General features: G+C 38.8%; 2 pseudogenes; both read left to right on the forward strand.

Moving 5' to 3' along the window:
* The first annotated feature begins 9,431 nt into the window (after positions 1 to 9,431).
* LOC115801995 (small nucleolar RNA SNORA11) lies at positions 9,432 to 9,549 on the forward strand (annotated as a pseudogene).
* Positions 9,550 to 15,981: 6,432 nt separating this feature from the next.
* LOC111186137 (NADH dehydrogenase [ubiquinone] 1 subunit C1, mitochondrial pseudogene) lies at positions 15,982 to 16,651 on the forward strand (annotated as a pseudogene).
* The last annotated feature ends 4,742 nt before the right edge of the window (positions 16,652 to 21,393 follow it).

Genomic DNA, 21,393 nt, shown 5'->3' on the forward strand with positions numbered 1-21,393 from the left:
AAGCTCCAGGTACAAGCTCAAAAGAAAAGAAAATGTTTGCTCTAATCCTTACTTTTCAATAATTTTAGAAATAGTTTCTCTTGCCTAGTTTCCATCTTATATAACTACCTCTTCACTTTCATCAGTCTTTGCTCCAAGGGAAAAAGGTGTTGGGGGAAACAGTTATACCTCCAGCCTTTGTGATTCCATAGAAAAGGAAAGTTTTACCAGCACACACATGCTATACACACACACACACACACACCAGGCACCTCCAGACACACACACACACACACACACACACACACACACCACACACGCCCCACCTCTGCCTCCCCAGCCTTCCAGGCAGCACTGTGGGACTCTCGTTTCTCCATTTGTGGCTGGGTAGATATATTCAAATTGAAAATTTTGCATAATAAAGTTATATCTTTCCATTTTGCCTCAAATGCTGGTGTGTGTGTAATATATTGCCAAGAACATTGACAAACTCTATCTTAAGCCTCCTACAGGAAGTGATAATGTTGAGATCTAGAACCAATTAACTTGCCAATAATTGCTGAGTAATAGGAGGGGAATTTAACGTTTGTGGAAATGCGTGAGTTTCACCACTTTGTGTCCTGCGCTCAGAAGGTAAGATAATTTCTCTCTGCTCTTCTTCCACTTTATTCCACTCCAGCAGCAGAAGGGGGAGCACAATATATGAGGCTCACGAAGTACTGCTTTGGTAAACTAAACCCAACCCCAGGGCTTCCCAATGCTCTTAACCTATTCCTGAGAATTAGTTTGTTGGGAGAATCATCATATGAGCTGATTTCCCTGAGTCTGCCCTTGAATGGGGGGAGCATTTGCACATCTGCAGGGGAACCTCACAGCTCCCTTCTCCCTCTCCCCCTCTGCGGCCGTCAGATGACGACCCACATCAGCCAACACAGACACAGAGGTGTCTGGCAAGCACGAGGCCCCCTCCACTTGGAGACACCTCTGCAGGCCGAGAGGCTGGCTTTGTGCTGGGGAAGCTGCTCAGTGTGTCGCTTCACGTGCATTTGCCACACTCGGGCCATTTCCAATCGCCCTGGGGGGGGGGGGGCTGAGGGAACACATGTGCGAGATCGCAGGGTCCGGCCTAAGCTGAGATGATACTCCGCATTTCTCACGAGGGGTTACAGCATTGAGCAGGATTTAGCATGTAAAGAATGAGACTTAAGCCTTCTCTCCTCCTTTGATTCTGTTTAACTTCCATAGGTTCTTTCTCTCTGTTCCTGGGTGGAGACCCTAATGTCTTCCTGCTTCCTGACCACTCCTGAATGCCAACCAAAAACATGTCTTTCCCTTCAGTTTCCTTTTTTCAGACTTTTCTCATGTTCCTTTTAAGTAACGGAAGTTTCAAAAAGGCAAGATGGATGCTAGCATGAATGTTAACAGTATGATCTCAAGTTCTCTCAGATGTGGTAACTTACACGGGGGTCTCCAGATTCCTATTACTTAATCCAGACCCCTCTCCTGATTCCTAATAAAGAGCTCAGTGTGTCCCAAACTGTGATGGATGCCATCATCCCTTCTAAACCCACTCTATTTCCTATTTTCATCTACAGAATTGTCATTCATCTAGTCCCATAAACCAGAGACCTTTGAAACAGTAGCAAAGCAACATTTTCGGCATATTATGCTTTACTATTTCGAGAAAGGTAAAAATGCAACTGAAACACAAAAAAAGATTTGTGCAGTGTATAGAGAAGGTGCTGTGACTGATCAAACATGTCTAAAGTGGTCTGCGATGTTTCGTGCTGGAGATTTCTAGCTGATCGATGCTCCACAGTCGGGTAGAACAGTTGAAGTTGATAGCGATCAAATCAAGACATTAATTGAGAGCAATCATTGTTATACCACGCAGGAGATAGCCGACATACTCAAAATATCTGAATCAAGCATTGAAAATCATTTGCACCACATAGGTTATGTTAATTGCTTTGATATTTGGGTTCCACATAAGTTAAGCGAAAAAAACGTTCTTGACTGTATTTCTGCGATTCTCTACTTAAACATAATGAAAATGTTTGGTTCTTAAAACCTCTGCCACGCAGCACAATAACTCTGGGAGTTTGACCAAAATACTCAACCTCTATGAGCATCAGGTTTTCCTTGAAAAAGTATCCCACATAGTATTGGGGGGCTTCAAGGACTTCTGGCTTGCCATCTCTGTTTTGCCATCTCTGTTTTACCAACTCACCATGACCTCCAAACCTCATGTCACCCTGGATGTAAACCTGGATATGAAATTCGGAACCTTCCAGAGGATCCGCAAGTAATCTAATCCCTGAAATGAGTTTCTCATGGTTTGTACAGTCCGTCCTAAATATTTGTGGGATCATGGGGATTGCATTCATAGCATCCCACTATAGGCTCCTATCTAGTATTTGTGTACCCTGCCTTGCCCTCTACCACAGCTTTATTGCCTTGTTATTTTTACTTTCTCTTCTGCCTTTTTCCACTTAGTAATCAGTCTCTGACATTTTCTCTAACTTCCAACTCTTTCCCTTCTTTCAGTAGCAACAAACATTACCCCTTTGTCATAAATATAATGACAGTCATTTATTTTTCAAATGTGTCCTTGAGGTCTTACCCTCTACTCAAGAGTATTATCAATGTATTGTGTCACCAAAACAAACAGACAGGCAAATGGCAAGGCTCTCTCTGAAATGAATTCTAATGAATTCTCTAAGTGCTAAGGCACAAAATGAAGAAAATAGTTATTAATTTATGGGATTATTTAACGATTAAACTATGTATATAAAGAGGTTAACACAGTGGCTGGTACATGGTAGAGACTCAATAAATTCCTTGGTTTCAATATCTATAAAGGAAAATGTCAATGTTGATAAAGGCTGCTATTGTCAAGAACTGTAAAAGTCTGAAATACATAAGTCAGTTGCCATAGTTTCAGGAATGCTAGCAGAAGACACAAGATTCCTGGGTCAGAGACAGAAGACTTCATTACTCCCAGCAATAGCAGTAGCCACAGTATCAGCATTTCCTTGTGCCCGTTATCTGAGCCGGATTCCCACAGGGCAAAGTGAAGAGGGCCAGCTGACACCTACACATGCAGTGGCCACATTACAGGAAAGGAACCCTAAATTTAGAGAACCCAAGCCTTTTATGATGGGCAGTAATCCTGCCTGACTGTTGCTTTGGAAAGAGACATTATCTTTATTATATTGGGCAGCAAACCTGTCTGCCACCTACTCCAGAAGGAGATACTTCCTCTATCTTCTGAAAAAAAAATATATATATATATATTTTCTTTTGTTTGTTTGTTTTTAATTTTTGGCTGTGTTGGGTCTTCATTGCTGCGTGCGGGCTTTCTCTAGTTGCCGTGAGCGGGGGCTACTCTTCGTTGCGGTGCACGGGCTTCTCATTGCGGTGGCTTCTCTTGTTGAGAGCACGGGCTCTAGGCACGTGGGATTCAGTAGTTGTGGCACACGGGCTCAGTAGTTGTGGATCGCGGGCTCTAGAGTGCAGGCTCAGTAGTTGTGGCACACAGGCTTAGTTGCTCCGCAGCATGTGGGATCCTCCCAGACCAGGGCTCAAACCCATGTTCCCTGCTTTGGCAAGTGGATTCTTAACCACTACGCTACCAGGGAAGCCCCTGAAAAATATTTTTAAAAAGATAATCCAGAACTAAGGCAATCAGTGTCTCTGCTTGCGAGATGTAAAGAAATGGGATATTCCCAAGGAGGATCCTCTCCCAACAGATATATGTGAATAAAATCACCAGTTTTCTAAATGCTGTAACAAATTTCTCTATCTATATGAGCTCGGAGTTAAAACTTGGGTTACATATATGGTAACTACCTCATTTATAAAATGGGATACTTCCAATTAACTGAATCTTAGACATAGCTCAATACCTCTTGTCAATTATATGCTTTAAAGTCAATTATTAGGCAATATTATTCCTTATATATCTTTGCATGTGCATACTCAAAAGAATGATAAAAAATACACATAAGATTTCCTGGTTCTCTGAGGAAAGTTACTCTAGCATAATACTTTATTAAAGGTATTTGAGACTGTTGCTTTCTTGATTTCCAAACATCCATTCCATCTTTTCAGAATAGCACCTTAATATCCTTTAGGAAAATTATATTTTTCCCCACTGGACCCAGTTTGATCTAAAGTGTCCTGTCCTCTCCTAGGCAAGGGACAACCAATGTGATCCAAACCAGGCAGGTTGGACTTTCCCTTGCTGGAATTTGAACTTCAAGGCAACAGAGTGCCTTGAGGGGATAGTGGTTGCTACCTTGGCCCCTTAAGATTGACCATGTTCTACAACTTCCCTCTTACTCATGTGAGTAACCCAGTATCTCTCCAATCAGTTGTTTAAGTCAGTCAGAGTTAGTTTCTCTAGTTTGAAACAAATGAATCTTGATCACAAATGTGGGAGTTAAAGCTCAGAGTTTAGGTCAAGGGTCTTGTGAGGAATATATGTACACATACAATATACATATTTTTTTCTTTATTATATCTCTGAAAATGGAAAGTAGGACTGGTGGTAGCTTTATAATAATATAATCAGATCCAATATACTCAGATGAGTTAAACAATTCAAATGCTATCCTTGCAAGTCTGACAAAGTATTACCTTGGATCATTGCACAGCACACTCAAATATATTTTAAAGTTGAAAACTTCATAATAAAAATAAAATACAATTATTCATTTGAATTTCTTCCAAAACGTGACAAAGCTCCTTAAGAAAATATTTTCATGAAGCAACTTTGGGAAAAGTTCCAGTGAAATAAAACCACCAAAGCCCATGTCTAATTTCCTTATTTCTTTCAATGAAGTGCCTACTTGCATATAACTGATGATCTACATTTTAATACGTTGTTAATAAATAAATCATAGGTAATAGAATTCCTTTGTGAAAGAACTATACCAAATGAGTTCTGCTTTAAAAATCAGTGAGATGGTGGTGTTACTTTCCAGCAAAGTTAAACTCTAGCATTATAAACTCCAGATTATTCTGCAGCAAAATGTGAATTCAAACACAGAGCAGCTCCTCAATAAGAAGTTAAGGTAAAATTCCTGATGGCTTAAAAATTTCTTTTAAACCAATACATTTTTGGACATTTGGCCAATTCTACACATATCCTAACTCTCATCTTGATCAATTATCTATTTTGGATTATTATTTGTCATTGTCATTTTATTGGAAATTTCTTTTATTTGCATAAAACTGTACCTTGTGTGGCGTGATGTGTGGGTGATACCAAAGAGAGGCAGTTCCTATTCTTTCTAATGTCTAAGGAAAAGTATTCTAGCAGCTGTGGGGAGAATGCATTGAAGCCAGGGGAGATTGAATCTCCTTTTAATTTCCAACCTATTCCTCGGTCTTTCAATGTCTCTAGAAGTATTATCTTCCTTCTATAAGTCACAGGAGGCAATCAGTCAAAATTTGGCAATTTAAAGTGAGCGAACTATTATAATATTCAAATATTCTAGCAAAACTTTGTACGTTTTTTTATCAAAATGTATTATTTCATTAATTAGCAAAATGTAGATCCATTTTCCCCAAAAGAATAACTAGCCTTTAATTTATTTTTTCTTTAATTTATTATTACTCCTAGTTCAATAGGTTCCAACAGTATGGCAGAAATCTATCTTTCCCATAAAACATTAGAGTTAATCCCAGGACATAGATTAGTCACTAAGAAACTTTACAAACAAAGTTAAAATGATTTTTTTAAATATAAGGAAGTGGTAGGCCAATGTTTCTGACATAAATTTGAATTTATATTCATAAATTTAATTTTTTCCAGCTTGTCATGTTTTTCAAAAGAAATTACCACTAACAATGTTTAGCAAACTTTTAATTTACATTTAGACATTTATTCTTGCTTTATTACCAAATTATTTAGCATCTATTGCCTTCACCCTCCACTGATTGCTTTCCAGTAAAATGAAAAAATCATCAGGTAAAAATAGGAGTTTTTTTCCCAATAGGAATAGTTGAGATAATTTAAGAGCTTTTATCTGAGATCTTCAAGAGATTCACTTCTATCAAATAAGAATGTAATGAATGAGTAAGTTTTGTAGAAAATTTTGTAGAAAGAGCACGGGATTTGGAGTCAGGTACAGATTCTGGCCCTGATTGCACAGGTATGAATGTGAGCAAGTGTGCCTGATGTTAATAAACCTCAGTTCTCATAACTGAAAAATGACAAGAAAACAATCTCAGATTTTTGTAAAAAGTTAAATGATATCAAATATGTGATGTTTGGCAGTTGGGTGGTTTTCATCATATGTTAGCTTCCTTTGCTTACTGTGACGGTTAAAGAAATTTCTCTTGGGTAATATTTCCCAAAATGTGCTTGATAGGAGGAAAAATAGGAGCTGTGCAGGAAAGGATTTCCTCATAAACGTAAGAAATGCTTTGTCCAACCCAGCTTTTACTGTAGGAGTTCTCAGATCTTTTCATGTGAAACTGCAAGTTACGAAACTCACTCTGAACTGTTCCCAGCTTGTGGAGAATTTAAGTCATGTTGATAAAGATACCATAAATAGAATTAACACAAAAATCAGATGCCATCCAAAGATTATCTCTGCAAGACAAAAGCATAAAAAGTGATTATTCTCTGTTAAGTTTAGATATATTATGCTTATTAAAAGAGTGGCTCAAACACAGAAAGGGTTATCCTATCACATACCACTCAAAGACATAGGGTTAGCTTCAGTGGCTGCGACAGGCTAGAAGTACAGGAAAGGAAGTACAGCACACCCATAGGGTGGGTGGTATAGACCCAGTTGAGGAAGACACAGCTGCAGATGATGGGAAGAATGGGTGGGATGTTCCAGGTTGATGGTGATAGACAGAGGGGCAGACCAATCAAGATGTAAGCCCCAGGAAAACCCAACAAGGAGTGATAACGATGTTCAATTTGAAAGCAACTGAAAATGGATCAAAGCATGCAAATTAAAAGAGCTCATCTTGATCCAGACAGAATGAACTAAAATAAAGACTATACAGACACTCTGAAAAAACTATTTGTATTACAAAAATAATAATCATAAACTTTAAAAAATTCTCATACAAGTTTCTAAACTAAAAAAATCAGCTGGTCTACAAAGGAACTGTAGAGGGAATACCAACCAATGCTGGACAACTTGACATACAAGGAGATAATGGAGAAACACTTGTCATTTTTTTGGCATTATACTTTCATTTTTCATTTATCTTTTCAGTCAACTTTCAGGGGTATCCTTGTATAAATAATATGCAAAAATTAATGACATTACATTTTATATAAATGGCTTTATAATGTCTTAATTTATGGTAAAGTGATTATAAATACCTTATTTCTTAGTAGTATATATTTTCATTTTAAAAAATACATTAAAGTGCTCCCATATCTAGGGTTAGTTAGAATGTAGCAATGGTACCATGCAAAGAGCCCGCCTCCCTGAGAGTTTATCTTTCTGTCTAAATATCTGAAAGTTATTAGTTTCATTATATATAGGCCACAGTTCAAAGCCAAGGGCTACATGAGCCAGAAGTGTTTACTTTTAAAACCTAAGAGCATTTTACATTTTGGCTATTACACAAAATTCTTTTCATAATTTTTATTCTATCTTGCAGTTCTGAGGAATTTCAAGTTCAACTCAGATTCCAGTTTTCACATTTACCTTCTTTAGAAAAACAAATCATATCACTCAAGGAGAAGCTAAATCACAGGTGTGGATATGGGGTTAGCAATTTGCAGAATGAGGACTTTTTATGTTATAGCCTAGTTTGCAAGCTGAACTTACATATGTCACTTTATATAGAGCCATTTTGGAGACCCAAAATGGCAATATTCTAGCTCCAGGCACACTCTTGATGTTCATGTCTGCAAGACAACTCCAATTTCCAAAAGACAATCAGATTGTCGATTAGTTTCAATAGAATATGCCTCCTAGCTCCTAATTAGATTATTTCAAAAACTGGAAGTACAGATACTCCAAAGATACACCTGAAGCTATTTATTTAAGTAAAAAAGGAAATTAATGGCAAGAAACATATATGCCAGATGTTTTCCCTTTATAGATAATACGTAAAAACAATTTATATATGATATATATGTTAAATCTTATATATATATATATAAAGTACAGAATTAAATAGTCTGATGGACAATAATCCAACAAAAAATTAACAATAAAAGAAAAACTAAACTTCTGATAAAAATTTTTTTCTTCTGATGACTTTCTGAAAGTTTTTTTGCACCAATAAACATACCACCTGAGTACATTTCAAATTCTTTATAAGCGAAGTCCAAACTGATTGCGAAGGATGTTACATTGCAGCTTGTAAAAGTTAGCAACAGTCAAGCCAGTGTGGCATTTACATGTTCTTGGACTGAGGATTGCTAGAATAAGAAGCAGAACTCAGAGTGTGGTAAACTTTAAAAAATTATTCTCCCATTCTCATCTAAATTGACCTCATCACAATCTTCTGATATTACTAAGCTTTTGCAAGGGGAAGGAGGCAGTTGGCAGAAAGAGGAAAGGCTGAGGGTTTATTAGTGTAATGGAGAAAGGACGACATCAAAGAACATCTATCATCTGACACTCCAGGAGCAAAACCAATCAGCCCCTCTTCACTGGGAACTGCAGGAACATTACAGCCAGAAGTTCCTTTATACTTAAGTGTCAATGTCTGAAGCATTGAGGTCACCTTTGGTAAATTAGCAGCCACTACAAAACTACATTACGATTATCAACCAGGCCAGCAGAGGACACTTTTCTGAGAAAGGCCATCTGTTGTGGCTCTTTATGGAATAAGAATCATCAAGTTCTTTTTTGGAGTTTCTGAGTCTTCGCACACAGTTCACGGTCTAAGACATTTCTCTGTGTTCTTGACTAGCATCCTGTTAGCTCGCGCAGAAAGGGGCTGCCTCTCTTCTGCTATACTGGCATTCACTGAAATCACTGGGTTTTCTTTTTCCACTCTTCACGAACTTTCTTAAGAAAAAACTGCTTTTCTTTCTTCACTTTTTCATCCACTTGGAAATCACTGTCTTTGATTTTTTGAAGATAATTCTTGACTAAGGACCTTCCTCATACTGACCCAGCAGCTGCAGTGTTGGGCCACGTGGTCCTTACTGACAGGGTCAGGGCTCTAATCCTAAACCTTCCACGTGGTTGAGAGCAGCTCTCTGAGCCAGATGGCTCCCAAAAGTCAGAGAGGATCCTCAGAAAGTACCTGTCAAAATCTTATACCATGTGCAAATGCTCATGTTTATATATCTACAATAACTATATATCTATAATATCTATATAGCTATAATGTATCTTTAAAATGTTTTTGTTTAGAAGTTACATTGTAGCTGAAGAGTTTATTCTAGATGGATTGAGGGGTAAAAAGGAAAAAATAAAATCTTAAAAGAAAGACATAACTGAATACATCTTATAGGGGTGTGCTCAGAGTAGGGAGCGTGAAGAAATGGCTCGTCTGTTTACAACACACTTGACAGGAATCTGGGCTCATTGTGACAAGGGGCACAAAATACCCAACAAATACCCAACACACATCCTCCACGTGGCTGCTGGGCAGGACCAGTGGAACAGGGCTCAATATTGGAAGAAAAGCTACAGTATTTAGTGGGGGAGTTTGCCACCTGGAGCCTGTCCAGTCCACACATGGGTGGGCCATGAGTGGTCTTATAGACATAAAGGCGTTGAAGCTCTCTTTTCAAGGAGAAAAAAAAAGAAAAATAGATTCTATATGCCATTCTGGAAAAGGCAAAGCTGTGGAAACAATAAAAAGATCAGTGGTTGTCAGTAGTCTGGGGGGAGAGGGGAGAGGAATACAGATTCCAGAAGTTTTTATGAGCAGTGAAAATACTTTGACATTATGATTGACATATGTCATCATACTTTTGTCCAGACCCATAGAATGTGCAACACTATTCACTTCATTAAAGTGAACCCTAAGGTGAAACAAACAAAAAAGAACCTACAGATTTGGTCTACAGATGCAGCCATGAGTCTGATGGCACCACAAGTATCATGTGTGGTATTACTGATACATGTAATATCTGTAAATATTTTTAAAGACAACATTAATAGGTAAACATAAACTAGAAAAACATATACATCAAATATGGTGAACAATTGACTAACATGCTTAAAATATATTTAATACATTTTTAATATGTAAGCTATTTTGTCACTATCAAAATTGTTTATAAAACCTTAACATGATAGAATGTCAACATAACTTTTAAAAAAATTCTTTTTTTTAAAATTTTTTCTAAAATATAACTTTAAGAAGCGACACTATTTCAAAAAATGTGCTTAGGCTCACAATTCATTATCTGCAATTCTGAAATCTAATAAGCTCAGAAAAACAAGAGACTATTTGTGATGAACTGTGAGTCAATTAATAGCAAAATATGACTGTAACTCATATGAGGCTGCTTATAGTCTTTATTAATCTCATGTATTATGAACAAACATTTCACTATTAATGTATTTTATTGCAGGGTCCTGCCCCAGACCACACTAGGGATATTATGTAATGTACAGTTTATATAAAATTACCTTTTTATACCCAATCAATTCTCAAGCACATTTTGGTTCCAGAGTTTTCAGATAAGAGATTGAAGACCTATGCATAGCCTCAATTAAAAAAAAAAGCAAAAAACCTATCCATTTATATAATTATTTTTAATTCTATCTAGGTGGATAAAAGGAAGAATGGAAGGAAGGAAGTGAAGGAGGAAGGGGAGAGGGAGGGAGGAAAGAGGAAAAAGGACAGGTATGAAGAAAGGGAGGAATTTTTCTAAAATATTAGTATTTATCTATGAGCAGTGGGATTATGGGTGATTTTTATTTTCTTTCTTTTTAATATTCTGAATTTCCTAACATAAGCAAGCTGTTAGAATCAAGAAAAACAAAAAATATTATAAAAACATTCTTTGAAGTCATTTTATGCTATTTAAAGCTCTTCATGGAAAACACAAAGATAAAATTTTAACCAATGTAGTGTTTGAATTAATCACAAACTTTAAATTAGTGGGAAATATATTAATAGACTTTCAGTGTAGAAACATACATATAGTTAATATTTAATTTTAACGTAGCTTGTATTTATGTACTCATGTAAATATATATTATATTATATATACACATACAACTTTATAAGATATACATACATCTTTCACCATGAGGTCTACCCTATCCACCTCATTTAAAAAGGCAACGTCTGCTGTGCAGTAGAAGCTAACACAACATTGTAAAGCAACTATACTCCAATAAAAATTAATTTTAAAAAAAACATAAAAAAAGAGGCAATGTCTCTTATGCTCTAGATTTTCTCACCCTGCTCTGTATTCCCCCATTGCACTTATTACCTTCTATCATAGTATATCTATTAATCTGTTATGTTTATCATTCATGGTCTCTCTTTTCCTCACTAGAATATTAGCTCACAAGGGCTTCAATCTTTTGTCTACTTTTGTTCACAAATGTATCCCAAGCACTCAGAACAGTGCCTGGCGTGTATGAGTTACTGAATAAATAGTTGTTAAATTTATGAATCTGTGTAGTTTTCAAATACTCAGTAACAAAAAGAACAACAACATTAAGTAAAACATAAAATCTTAGAATTCTTAGAATCATATTAGATCTGAAAGGAGCCTGAGCTTTCTTTAGTACAGCTAAATATGGTTTAGCTAAATATAATTTTAGGACATTAATCACTATTAGATAGGATATCCAAGTACAATTTTCTTTTATGCTAAAAAATGTTTATAACCAGTTTTTTTTAGTAGAAAGTCTTGAGGTTCGCCTTTCTTTAATGTTTTTCAAGTTTCCACAGAGAAGGTTAAGAATTCTTCTTCACATGAAACTGTTATGTGATTCTGGCTTAGAGATTTATTAAAATAACATCCCTTTGACCTTTTCAATCTTGTTTGAGGAAAAAAATCCTATAATCTACTTTGTAACCATAATGTAGAACATGATAAGAATATGCACTGTAAATGAAATTATCAACATAAACTTCCATTATATTATCTACATAATCTACATTGTTTGACAGGACCCTTACATTGAATTCATAGAACCCAAAGAGCTCACAATTCTTCCTGAGAACAAACACCTTCCTTTTCATCTCCTGTGCCCCTTCTCCCACAGGATGCCACAACCCAAGATCAGGCACACAGCAATGCTAGAAACAGCCTTTATGAATTTGTGTGTGTGTGTAAGCACAAAGAACCCATGGAGTTGTGCTGGGGAAAGAGGCAGCTGGACAAAAACCCTTTTGCTGTCCCAGTATTTTGCAAGACAAGTCATTATCCTTCTTGTACTTTGTATACATACTAGCTGAGAAAAGTAGCCTTAAGATGTTAGTCTGCCTTTGCCTTTGGTGATTAGGAGTCAGAGATAAAATTCCCAGATAGCAGAAGGGATATAGATGGAAACACTGACCTAATGTGTTTTCCTTTCTTTAAGTCCTCTAAGCATATCTTTCACTTATGCATTCTATTTTTTTAAATTAATTTATTTTTTGGCTGCATTGGGTCCTCGTTGCTGTGCACGGGCTTTCTCTAGTTGCCACTGCTACTCTTCGTTGCAGTGTGTGGGCTTCTCACTGCGGTGGCTTCTCTTGTTGCAGAGCTCGGGCTCTAGGTGCAGGGGCTTCAGTAGTTGCAGCACGCGGGCTCAGTAGTTGTGGCACACGGGCTTAGTTGCTCCACGGCATATGGGATATTCCCGGACCAGGGCTCGAACCCATGTCTCCTGCATTGGCAGGCGGATTCTTAACCACTGCGCCACCAGGGAAGTCCCTATACATTCTATTTTATATCAAGGTACCTTCCATGCTAAAAGTTTCTCCCCATCGATCCTTGGGGATGTTAATTTCTGTTGCTTTATGATGTGCCGTGTAGGAGACACTTGGTTTTTTGCCAAGAGCCCTTTTCCCTTCTGTAGAACCCATATTTGATGCAGGTATTAGGGCTCAGGAAAGATTAGTCCTGCCTCAGTCACAGCCCCAAGAGGGTGAATCCTGATTGCCTTCAACCGATCATAACACAGTAGTTCAATTTCCCTTTCCATTTTGAGATTGAGCTGGAAAGAGATACCTGATCCCAATCTAATAAGGCACGAGTGGAAATCTGTTGGAATAACTCCCGGAGAAAGATTCTAAGCTCTTAAGAAAGACATGTGAGAGAGGGCTCTTGAGTTTGTTTTTCCTCTGGACATTGGCGTGTGAGGATGTAAAGTTTGCAGACAGAATCATTTTGCGAGCATGAAAGGGCCTATCCCAGATGGCAAGGCTGATAGAAGAAAAAGAATAATTCTGGGTATTTAATGGCTTTCTTAAGTTGCTGAATTAACAAACCCTGGAGGCTCCCTACATCTGAAACACTAGTTATGTGCAACAATAATGTTTCCATGTTGACCACGTCGCTTTGACTAAAAGCCAAATGCGTGCCTCTTCAGCAACATGGTAACAGCTAATTTGCACCCATTTGAGCCTGGCTTGGCTATCTGCCGTAGTAATGATCCTTACATATTTTCAGTTCTCATTTTTGCCAACCTCAGTCTATGATTTCATTTTGAAGAATCATTTGGAAATTTTGAAGTTATCTGTCTACTGTTAGGCCACATCTAAGTCCTTTTGCTTTCTGATAAAGCAAAGTAGAACACAAAGACATGTATGGCCCCAAAATCTGGATATCTAACTATCTGCACATCAAACAACAAGCACTCATTGGCAGTCTTATTTTAAAGCTATTCTTTGAACTTAAAAATTTGGCCGAAATTTGAGTATCTTTCATTATATGGAATAGATGTGTATCAGAATGTTAACTGTGCAATAAAGCTAATGCTGGTGATTTAATTGCTGTCTTACATGATAAAATTAAAGGCATATTCATAACCAAAAATTCCTCTAAGAGGAATTGAATTTTAAAACTTCCAGCAAAAAGAGACTGATGATCAGCAAGAAGAGGTGCTTGCTGTTGCAATTGCTCGATGTCACTCACAGTCCTTTGAGAACTTGCAGAATTTCTCCCATGAGAGATTTTTATTGTAGCATTGCTACCAATTTTCAGTGATTCCGAGGTTATAGAACTTCTCACGTTCCCCAAATTCTTTTGACCACGTGTTTGTGATTCCCCAACGTGAACATTTTTTTTCTATTTGGATTGAGTATCTACCATACAAACGGGGACCCTGTGGTAAATTCAGATGGAAAGAATGAAGAATAAGAGTCTGTAAGTCTGTCTTCCCTGAACTTTTCTCTGAGCCTAGACACAAGCTGGAACATGACTTTTCTCATCTTTCAAACAAAGGGAATGAGCTAGTTCCAATATTTCTAAAAGTTTTCCACTGAAGAACCTCTAATAGCAAGACGAAAATGAATGTGTTTGAAACAGAGACACTTTTGGAAGATTTCCATCATAGATTAAAAAAAAAAAATCAGGCTAATTGTGCCATCTAAGTCACAATAAACATTTATTTTCGTATATAAATGTCGAATAAAATTGAGATGTCAGAAAGATGTGCCATGCATACTCTGTAACTACTTATACTCCAGACATAGTGTATTTTTCCAGGAAGATGCATTCTGTAATTTTAAAAACCTGACAAAACAGGGGCTTCCCTGGTGGCAGAGTGGTTAAGAATCCGCCTGCCAATGCAGGGGACACCGGTTCAAGCCCTGGCCCAGGAAGATCGCACATGCCACAGAGTAAGTAAGCCTGTCTGCCGCAACTACTGAGCCTGTGCTCTAGAGCTCGCGTGCCACAACTACTGAGCCCGCATGCCACAACTACTGAAGCCTGCGTGCCTAGAGCCCGTGCTCCGCCACAAGAGAAGCCACTGCAATGAGAAGCCTGTGCACCACAACGAAGAGTAGCCCCTCTCGCAGCAACCAGAGAAAGCCGGCACACAGCAACAAAGACCCAACGCAGCCAAAAATTTAAAAAAGTAAAAAATAAATAAATTTTAAAATAAATAAATACAAATTAAAACCTGACAAAACAGGTTCTTCCTATATTAAAGTCTTTAGAATTTCTTTCTAATGATGCTAGACTGCAATATCGTACATTGTCTGTAGGTGCCACTACTTCACATAATTTACTAGAAGGTGAAAATTCCTTAGTTCACTGTCCATCAACTAATTAGTATATTTTAAAATGAGTGTCAATTAATGTAGAAGATGCAGAAAGTATCTTTATTTACCTTCTGCTGAGATGTCAGCCTCTTTTTGCTGGAAGTTTTAAAATTCAATTCTGCTTAGAGGAATTTTTGGTTATGAATATGTCTTTAATTTTATCATGTAAGGAGGGATTTTTCCTCCAGGAATCTAGAAAAAGTTAAATTCTGTAGATGAATGCTATGCGAAATCAGTGGGGGAGAATTGCTGCATCCTTTAGAAAGGCGTCCATTATTTTCCTGGAGTTTGCGATACCAAGCATACTTTTATGATAGATTATGATCCTATTCTGCCTTGCAAAATCTTAAAATAAAAAAATATTGTTTCCAAATATATTAAAATAATTGTCCTTCTTCTTAGAGAAAAATACCAAAATGATAACACATTGTTATGGAAACTCATGGGATTTGGAGTCAGACAGACCTAAGTTTGAGCCCATCTCTCCCACTTACTACCTGGGCAATCTTAAGCAATTTACTTGGGCTTTTTTTCCTTTTTTTTTTTTTGCCAGAGTCCCTATATCTTACAAGGTTTACACATCTGACAGAGTTTTTAGAAGACTAATAATGTACATAAATCCCCTGGCACATAGTAGGCATTCAAAAAGCAGCAGTTATTAGCAGTTGTCATGTTTCAGCAAAGCCTCAGTAACTACATTACCACCATGGCATTAAACATGGTAGTGTTGAACATTATTATTAATATTAGTAATATTAAAGTTAATTTTAACTTGCTCTAATGCATATGAATCTAACATTTAAGAGGTAAATATATTTCCTTATCAAATCAAATTCCACTTAACTTTGAATCTGATCTTGAATCCGATCTTTTCCTTGGATTCATTTATGGTGAGCACACGGTCTGAAGGCCAAGCAGTAGGGAATAAACTGTAGGGACCAGGTCGTCCTCCTTGTTGGGAAAGCCCAAATACTCACAAGCGCTGAGGACATAAGGGTGCTGAGCGTGTCAGAAGTGCTTCAAAGAGGGGGTTAGCGTCCGCAGTTCCGCACATCTGCCCGCCAGGGGGCGCTCGGCCGGACAGCGACCCCCGGGAGCGGCAGGGCTGGAGGAGGAGGAGCCCAGCCCGGCAAGATGGCGCCGTCCGCCTTGTTGCGTCCTTTGTCCGCCTTGTTGCGCCCTTTGTCCAAGCTGGTGGCCTCGGCCAGGCTCCTGAGCAGCTTTTCAGCACGGTCAAAGTTCTACATTCGGGAATCGCCACTTGGCAGACCTGACTGGCCGAAGGTTGGACTGACCTTGGGCACCTCCGTCTTCTTGTGTATCTATCTCATCCAACAGCATAATGAAGATGTTTTAGAGTATAAAAGAAGAAATGGGTTGGAATAAACTTTTGAAATACCGATACAGTATATAGTGTTTATAGCAGTTCCTCTGAATTCACCAATCTGTTGAGCTGTAAACGTGAGAGAAAGAGTTACATGTGAATATATGTCAAGTCAGCATTTTGTGTTTCACATAATTAAATTAAAAAATACTTCTGTATTAAAGAAAAAAAAAAAAGAAGAAGAAGCGCTTAAAAGAACATGAGCTGCTTGACCGAAGTGGGTTAGGGTGAGTCTTTGCTGATCAGCCCATCTGGGATTTACGGTTACCTGGCTCTACCCCATGGGCAGAGTGCAAAATGGCAACCATCAAAATACTTACACCATGGGAAGAGGTCTAATTGAGGAGCCTTTGTGTGTACAGTTTAAAACAACACTCTATATTGGTCTTGGCGTCTTGCGTTTATAGAGGCACATTCAAGACACTCACACCACACAAGCAAAGCATGTAACTAGAAGGGGAACAACTGTTTTTTCCCAGTATAACAGAGCCATAACTAAAGGTGCTGTGAAGGCTCTGTCACATAGATCTCAGCTAGTCTTTATTTCACCACCTGGCTCCTTTTCCAGGGCTCCCTCAAAAAGGATATCCCTAACTAACCCAACAGGGCCTTCTCTCCCACACATCAGTCCACACAGAAACAACAAAAGATGTCAATTGTGCTGATTTTCTGTGTAAGGCCCCATACCAGGCTTGTTAGCAGAAGCCTCCTTCTTCACCCAGCCTGGCTGGCCTCCCCTTCACAGTCAGGAGTCTTCATTTAAGTCCCTTTTAATGAGAGGAGCTGAGAACGAACTCAATAGTCCCAACCTTCCTCTTAAAGGAACTGGGCCCCACCCTCCCATCACAGCTACTTCCAACAGTATTCCTAATAAGACTTGGTAATGTTTTCCTGTGATACTTACTCAGTGCCTGCACAATTTTATTTTCGGAACCAACAGTGTTGTTGGTTCACCAATCTGAGCTTATTCCACAGTAGTTCCAAACCACGTATCATTTTGTTGGGTGAAACCTGTTCATTGAAGAGATGAGTCCAGTGATCAAAGAAAGAAGGACAGTGTACAAAAGCTCTTTCTGCTTCCAATTATTTCAGTGATTTATTTGGGGCCAGATAAGCCACTCAATCTAAGCGTGTTTAAATAACGCACGCGTGAGTTGCAGCTGAATCTCAGTGGTGGCTCTTTTGATTTAAGATGCTTATGGGCTCCCAGACCTGCCTGTGGACATCACCAGGAAGTCTATTCCATGCTATTCTCTTTGTGCTTGTTTCCAGCGGATGGTATTCTTCAAATACAGAGTGGCACGTTCAAAGATATGTGTAGCATAAATTTTGCTCTGACATGACTGGAGCAAATATATGCCCTCACATTTACCTTTAGGGAATCTTTTAATCATTTAATAGAAAATTCACGACAAACTTGTCTACAGTTTCCACATCCTCCATTTACTTGGTATGACCCCATCAGCCTTGCCTATTATAATCAACTCTCACCCACTGAGGTCAAATTTATGAAACACTGCTATATTGCACCTGTCACTTTGGGTATGAGATCCTTGGTAAGCAGACTGGGGAAAACTGGCAGTCTCTCTTTGTGGCAGAGTGAGAGGTGCCCATATTTCCTGGGGTGTTGTCTTAACTCAGTAGCTGTATCACACCGCTTTATGAACTGTCCAACAGCTGTGACTTTGGGCACTTAGACACTGGTTTCTTCATTGTAAGAAATGACATTATTAATGCTTACAAATGGTGGTTCTCAAAGTGTGGTCCCCAGACCAGCTGCGTCAGCAACAGCTGGGAACTTGTTAGAAATGCAAATTCTCAGGTTATACACGAGAAGTTGAATCAGACGCTCCAGAGGGTGTTTTAAAAATCTCCCCCAGGGCCTTTTATCTGCACATTAATTGGGTAACACAGAGAACAGTCTCTCTTGTGCTGAGGAAAGTCTGAACACTGCACTCTATAGCAGACCTTAAGTAATCTTTTCTGAAGCCTTTTGCCTTTGCTACAGAAAGGTTGAAATTTCAATATTTTCTTGTTCTCACCCAATCCATTTTATCACATGAATCTTATTCCCTGAAACCGAAAGCCCTGTTGAAAAGAAGCGGGTGAATAATTCTAGGCAGTGGAAACATCCTAGATATGTACAGCAAGCATGGTTCCCACAACATAACTGGCAGGCTGTGCTTCTTTTAAATGTTTAAAAAATGAGAATCTCCATCTCTAGGCTATTCCCTTTCTTCCTTACTCAGCAGAATCTCTTATTTAGGATGTTATTTTGTCCAAGGACTCTATCCTTCTCCTAATAGGCTTTCTCAAGAAAATTTGCTTAATTCTCTCAGGTCAACTCCAAAAACAGCCACTCTGATAGTCTTCTCTGTTATTGTTTCTTGACTTGAAATGCCAGTAATTTCCTTTCATCTTTTCCCATTAATCACCAAGTTCATATCTTGAGCCCTCATGTTCTCCAGTAATCTTCACCAGGCTTCTTGGTGCTGTGTGGTCTTCTCCATTCATTCACCATCTTCTACCCAAGCCATTATTTTATTAGTTTCCTTCAGTTGGTCCTTAGAATCCCTATCTTTGCCTTTTTCTGGGATCTATTTAATATCTGATAGCGTCACCTGGTTTGGATGTAGGTAAGCTGAGGGGCTGTCCACAGTGACAGAATGGATCCAAGACAGGATGAGAATCAGACAGTCTCCTTGTGGGTGAAACATTTTAACATAGAATCTATCTGTGTGTGGAAAAGGATAGAGGTTGTTGAGTGAAACAGACCACAGTTGGAAGTCAGGTTGACCAGCGCGGAGCCATAGCTTCATCATCACTTGTTTTGTTCTGGGCACTCTAAGCCACCTGCAATTCCATCTCACTTGCCCTGCTTTGCGTGTTGCTTCCAGCCTTTGGTTTACCCCATGCCTTTGTGCAAGTTCCAAAAAAGTGGTCCCTCTGAGGAGACATACCCACAGGGCAGACATTTAACAAAGGGGCCCTTTTGGGTGGACAAAATACAGACCAGCGGCCCTTCCCAAATGCTTACATTGCCCTCAGGGCCTAGCAAGTGCAATAAGGGCTGGATTTCAAGGTCCGTTGCTGCCCCACAGCCCATGCTGGTGCCTTTGTTTCATGCTAAAACTGCACAACCTGACCTATGGCACTGCTTGCTTTTCCCCCATTTCATACTGCTCTGTCTAAATCAGTGGCTCTCAAAGTACAGTCCTTAGATCAATATTACCATCACCTAGAAACATGCTAGAAACACAAACTCTCAAACCCTACTGCAGACCTCCTGCCTCTGCAAACAGTAATCTGTGTTTAAACAAGCCCTCCAGATGATTCTGGTGCACACTAAACTTTGGAAACACTAGAAAACTATCTGACATATAACAGGTATTTAGTAAATGTTTGTTGGTTGAATGAGGAAATTAATTTCTCCATCAAAATTAAGCTCAAGCATCATTCCCCTGAGCCTCCTCCAGCCTCCATCTCATCAGGCTACGGCCCCTCTGTGTTCTCACCTGAGTCTGTATCGCTGCACTGTGCAATGAGATTTAACGCACTGCGGGAAATAAATTGGACAACTTGGCTCTCTCCATGACTCAAACTGGCGCTCCTTCAGGAGGAGAAGAGGGTAGAAACTGTGTTTACTGAACTTCATTTTTGTACCCCTCAACACAGTGCTTTGTCTGCAATAGGAACTCAATTCCCATAGAAGGAAGCGATGGAGGATGATGCAAACAAACAGGCAAAGAAAAAGTAGTCACCAGGCTGGGAACTGGTACTCCCGAGAGGACCCAGGGCTGGAAGTTTTCTTTGTATAAAATTCCAATCGATTCACAAACTCATGCTCAAAAAGATCTTTCCCTATTGTGCCTGAAGTAATATGCTACTTCCTCTTGTTCAGTTGTTTTGCTTACTTTTAGTTAATAATAAAATTTGTTTATTAAAGTATTTAAGCGACTTGTGTCTAGGGTGGTATTTGTTTCTAAGTCTATATGGAAACAGAATCAGGGAATGAACATTGCTGGACCCTTAAGATGCTGATCTACTCAGTAGCAAGAAATCATAAAATATTGTCTTTTTGTGTCTGGCTTATTTTACTTAGCTTACTTCACTTAATGTTTTCAAGGCTCATCCCTGCTGTAGCATGCATCAAAACTCCACTCCTTTTAAAGGCTGAATAATATTCCACTGTATGTACACACCACATTTGTTTATCCACGCACATGTTAACGGACACTTGGATTATTTCAACCTTTCGGCTATTGTGAATAATGCTACTGAGAACAATAAAGCTTTTATCGTATAGAGTAATGCAGTAGTTTCAAATTGCTTTCCATGGAGTTTCATTTGCTTTATATATCAACACTCCATTTGAGGGTTAAAAATAATACTTTTACTGGTAAAGTAGAACAAGCTAAAGCTTTGGAGTCAGACAAGATGCCATTTTTGTCTTCTGTCTTCTATGTGAACTTGGGCAAGTAATTTAACTCCTCAGGGTCTTAATTTCTTCATCTGTTACATGGATCGATGTAATAATTTCTGTTGTACAGGTTGTAGTGAGGATAAATAAGACAGCATATATAAAGCACCTAGTCTAATATTTGGCAACTAGTACGAAAATAGTAACTGGAAACCATTAGCATTATTTCCAAATGGCCACATAATCCAGCCCCTACACTTTTTGTTGTTGTTGTTGTTCTACGCGGGCCTCTCATTGTTGTGGCCTCTCCCGTTGTGGAGCACAGGCTCCGGACGCGCAGGCTCAGCGGCCATGGCTCACGGGCCCAGCCGCTCCGCGGCATGTGGGACCTTCCCGGACCGGGGCACGAACCCGTGCCCCCTGCATCGGCAGGCGGACTCTC

The sequence above is a fragment of the Delphinapterus leucas genome, chromosome 5 (genome assembly GCF_059928025.1).
Source record: "Delphinapterus leucas isolate spDelLeu-1000000601 "Yukka" chromosome 5, BTC_Dleu_Yukka2, whole genome shotgun sequence".
NCBI classification, from domain to species: domain Eukaryota; kingdom Metazoa; phylum Chordata; class Mammalia; order Artiodactyla; family Monodontidae; genus Delphinapterus; species Delphinapterus leucas.